Source organism: Lepidochelys olivacea, assembly GCF_965140295.1.
Source record: "Lepidochelys olivacea isolate rLepOli2 genome assembly, chromosome: 13".
Classification (NCBI taxonomy): Eukaryota; Metazoa; Chordata; order Testudines; family Cheloniidae; genus Lepidochelys; species Lepidochelys olivacea.
The window spans coordinates 1,761,019-1,766,266 of NC_140423.1; positions in this window are offsets into that span (position 1 = coordinate 1,761,019).

The following is a 5,248-nucleotide window of genomic DNA, read 5'->3' on the forward strand; positions in this document are numbered from 1 at the left end:
GTTCCCGACCAGAGTAAGGCAGAGAGGATCCCTCCCACCCAGCCACCCACCTCTCGTCTCTTGTATAAAAGAGCAAGCCCTGCTTGTGAAGGGGAGGGGGAGGGAGTGGAAAGGGGGAAGGAGGGAGGGGGCTGTCTGGGAAAGACGTCTTAAACTCAGTCTAGCTCACGCCTTGCTGCTTCATCTGCAAAACATTCACAGAGCGAGCCAGGCCCCAGGAACAGCAGCTCCCATTGTGCACAGAGGCAGGCTTTCTTCATGCCCACACAGCACACGAACTGGGGTACGAGCAAAAGAGGCAGGGGAAGCATCTTAAAACCAAGCAGCCAAATCCATCCTTGGTGCGTGCCCATGGAACTCAGTGCGGTCCCACCGGGGTGAATCTGGCCCATGGTGCCTGCCAAGATGAACACAAGACGCCCACACAGGCTTGTTTTTCTAACTGTTCTATTTCCCTCCAAAGTGTTTTTTTTCTCTGTCTCTTCCTGGAAGGGGTGTGCCAGCCACTGGCTTGAAATCTCCCCTCCTGCCTGGGTGAACTAGCTTTGCTTAACCAGCCACTCATTTCCTTTGTAATGTGGCAAAATCCACTTCCAGGCTCAGGGCTGTCCAAGCTGTGACTCAGATGATGGGGAAGGAAAGCAAGAGTGAAGCAAGACAATTAAAGGAGACCCTCCTGCACACAGGCAGGACACAACCCTGTCTCTGCCCTGCACAGTATCCAGGTCTCCGTTTCTCAGTGAGCATTTTCAGAAGTAAAGTTTTTTTGGGAAAAATACATCATAAAACTGTACTGGGAGAAAACCACTGCAGAATCCTAATACAGAATGCTGCAGCAGCTTTGCAATGACCGGGGTTATAGAGAAATCTGTCTGTCTGTCCATACTTAGCACTTTCCAGCCACTGATCTCAAAGAAGGTGAATGTCATTATCCCCATTTACTGGTGGGGAAATCCAGGCACAGAGACTTGCCCTAGATTACATGGTAAGTCAGTGGCTGGAATAGAGACCAGGTCTCCTGACTCCCATCCCAATCCTGTGGTTTCTCCATTGGACCATGCTGCCTGCCTGTCTTATCAATCGTCTGTCATGTATGTCTGTACAAGAGGTGGACTGGCTACAGACCTTACTTGTACACACCAGAGGTGTTCATCATAAGATCCTTTACTGCTCTCCCAGGGCTGGCGGAGGTGAGCTCACATAAGTTATTTTACACAGTCACCTAGTGGCTGACCAGTGTCACCCAGTGTCCGTCACATCTCCCCCTTCAAGTTCGACAATCCTACCCTTTACAGTATTTCACTATCAGGCTGTCATCGAAGTTCAGTATGGATCGGTTTGTGAAGTGTCTCTGAATCATCCCAGTTTTCTAATTACACAGCCTGAACCCGTAACAACTGGCTCATCTGACTGTCCATTAATTGCAATGACTAGCTGTGATTGGTTTGGAATCGGTCAGGCGTCGGCGTCTTGTTCTGCATCCGCTGTCTGTTGAGTTTGCTCTGTTGATTGTTCTCTCTGAGGAACAAACTGTAGATGTCAACGGCTTCTGGTGAACTCTCCACTGTGGGTCGCTTATCACATACCATCTGAGCACTGAATTCTTTTTCTTTATGACAGCTGGAGTTGTCCGTCCTTTTTCTCCATGTACGTGGTCACCAGGTTCTAGACCTGGCCGTTCTCTGACTGAGTGATGTCTATTATATAAGTGTCCATAAGCTCTTTTAAGCCTTTTTATCTGATTGGACTACTCTCTTCATATCTGGTCATTATGGACATAGGTTCTTTTCCAAAGTTGGAACAGTAGTTCTGAGTTGTCTTCCCCACAGGAGTTGTGCTGGACAGTATCCAGTAGCTGCTATTGATCGTGCTCTGTAACTCAGGAGAGCAAGGAGTGGGTCTTCCTGCTGTAGGATTTTCCTGCTGTCTGTACAGCTCTCTCAGCCTCTCCATTTGCTTGTGGGTGGTATGGGCTGCTAGTAATATGATCAAAATCCTGTTTCATTCAGAGTGATTTAAATTCTGCTGCAGTGAATTGTGGTCCATTGCCCATCACTATTGGTTCTGGAATATCAAAGTGAGCAATGGTGCACTTCAGTTTCTTGGTAACACAGCCACACATTACATCTTTCAGGTACATTACTTCTATATGCCTGGAAATACAGTCCACAATCACCAGGTAATGATGTCCTCTGAATGTGCATATAGCTGCAGCTAGTCTCTTCCAAGGTCTCTCCGGTAGAGGGGTTTTACACTGTATGGCTCAGCATTGTCTTGTAAGTTGATTTGTACTGGATCTCCTGTCAAAAGTCCAATATAATCAAAACCTCCGTTGAATTCTTCCTGCTTTCTCACTAGCCCAATCATGGCTGCCATTCTGCAGCTGAGAAGGCTGTTGGTCTGTGATCCTTTGGTCATATACACTCTGAAGGGAAAGCAGTGGACATGTTGTTCCTTGACTTTAGCAAAGCTTTTGACACGATCTCCCACAGTATTCTTGCCAGCAAGTTAAAGAAGTATGGGCTGGATGAATGGACTATAAGGTGGAGAGAAAGCTGGCTAGATTGTCGGGCTCAACGGGTAGTGATCAATGGCTCCATGTCTAGTTGGCAGCCGGTATCAAATGGAGTGCCCCAAGGGTTGGTCCTGGGGCCGGTTTTGTTCAATATCTTTATAAATGATCTGGAGGATAGCGTGGATTGCACCCTCAGCAAGTTTGCGGATGACACTAAACTGGGAGGAGTGGTAGATATGCTGGATGGCAGGGATAGGATACAGAGGGACCTAGACAAATTGGAGGATTGGGCCAAAAGAAATCTGATGAGGTTCAACAAGGACAAGTGCAGAGTCCTGCACTTAGGACGGAAGAATCCCATGCACCACTACAGACTAGGAACTGAATGGCTCGGCAGCAGTTCTGCAGAAAAGGACGTAGGGGTTACAGTGGACGAGAAGCTGGATATGAGTCAACAGTGTGCCCTTGTTGCCAAGAAGGCCAATGGCATTTGGGGATGTATAGGTAGGGGCATTGCCAGCAGATCGAGGGACGTGATCGTTCCACTCTATTCGACATTGGTGAGGCCTGATCTGGAGTACTGTGTCCAGTTTTGGGCCCCACACTACAAGAAGGATGTGGAAAAATTGGAAAGAGTCCAGCGGAGGGCAACAAAAATGATTAGGGGACTGGAACACATGACTTATGAGGAGAGGCTGAGGGAACTGGGGATGTTTAGCCTGCAGAAGAGAAGAATGAGGGGGGATTTGATAGCTGCTTTCAACTACCTGAAAGGGGGTTCCAAAGAGGATGGCTCTAGACTGTTCTCAGTGGTAGCTGATGACAGAATGAGGAGTAATGGTCTCAAGTTGCAGTGGGGGAGGTTTAGGTTGGATATTAGGAAAAACTTTTTCACTAGGAGGGTGGTGAAACACTGGAATGCGTTACCTAGGGAGGTGGTGGAATCTCCTTCCCTAGAAGTTTTTAAGGTCAGGCTTGACAAAGCCCTGGCTGGGATGATTTAGTCGGGGATCGGTCCTGCTTTGAGCAGAGGGTTGGACTAGATGACTTCCTGAGGTCCCTTCCAACCCTGATATTCTATGATTCTATGATTCTATGAATGCAAAGCTTTTGTCTTCATAAGTTGTTTCAGTGGTGAACTGGCCCATGCAGTTCAGAAAACCTGCAGGGCTACTCAGAGCGTAGTCAGGTGACTTCAGCCCTGGGAGGGGTTGAAGGTGATTGTAAGCCCCTTCTGAGAGGACTGTGATGTCAATTCCTGAGTCAGTTTTGAAATCAATAATCTTGCCATAAATATTCAGTTTCACTCCCCGGGGAGGCTGTGTGGCATCACAAGCGATAGATCCCAGAAACAACAGCTCTTGATTGTCTGGAATATGTGTCAACTCCCTGACTGCTTTGGTGTAGCAAACAGCTGCAAAATGTCCATATTTTGTGCATATATATCACTGTGCGTCTCCGGCTAGACATGCGTCATCTCTTGGGATATGACTTTTTCCACACCTTGTGCATGTAGGCTAGAATTTGTCCCTCTTAGCCTGGGAGTTCTTTCTTCTTGTCTCTGGGGTCTCATGGTAAGTACTTTTAACACTCCTGCTGCATCTGTTAACAGCATCTAGGCTTATTTTTTGGTTTTCAAGTTTGGCAAGTTGCTCTTGGTTTTGCTGTCTCTTTCTGCTGCTCAACTGCTTTGCTTTCTGTAATATGTGGCTAGGGTTAAATCTCTCATCAATTGTAGCTGGTCTGAAAAGTTTTTATCTGTTAACCCAATAACCAGCCTGTCTCAGATATTTTCATGTTTTGCATTCCCAAAATCACAGTTTTCAGCCAACGTACGCAGAGTTCCTATAAAACACTCAACATTTTCCCCTGGTTCTTGAATTCTCTGGTGGAAACATGCTCTTTCATAAACCACATTTCTCTGAGGTATAAAGTATGCAACTTTCCAGTAGTCTTTGTGATTGTATTCAGTAAAGTCAAAGGATTTAAAGATATGCTCTGCCTTCTTCCCCATACTATGTAAATTAAAGAAGATACCTGTATATCTCCAGTTTCTTTGTGGAGTTTGTTTGCAATTCAGAATCTTGCAAAACACAGTCATGTGACCCTCCCCAGCAGTAAGCTTCCACTCTGTCCATTGGGAAGGTTTGTCAAAGCTCAAGTTCCCAGAGCCATCAAAGAGTGGCATGTTGATGAGATCCTGCAACCTTTGTCACCGTTCCTTCTGTCTGCAGCCTTTGTGTCTGTCCTTAATTTACTCCTGACACCATGTCATGTATTTCTGTACCAGAGATGGACTGGTCACCGAGCTTACTTATACACACTAGATGGTTTTGTGATAAGATCCTTTAATGCTCTTCCAGGCAGGGCCGTCCCTAAGGGGTGCGGAGTCTGGGGCGGAGGTGACATCACTTCCAGGACCGACCGCGGCGGGGGCGCGTAGGAGAGGCTGGGGGAAGCGGTGCCTCCTCAAACAGCCAGGTGTGGCCCAGCCCACGCTCCGCCCCCCACCCCAGGCCCCACTTCGGTGGCACCACTGGGCTAGAGGGGGCTGGGGCTACGCTACCCACCTCCCCGGGGCTGGGGAGTCAGCAGCGGCGCTGCTCTCCCTCGGGTGGAAGGGGCTCCCCATGCGGTGCTGGCCAATAGCGCCGGCCCACGGGGCCCACTAAATCACGGGGCCTGGAGCGGTCGCCCCAATTTTCCATCCCCTAGGGACAGCTCTGCCGCCAG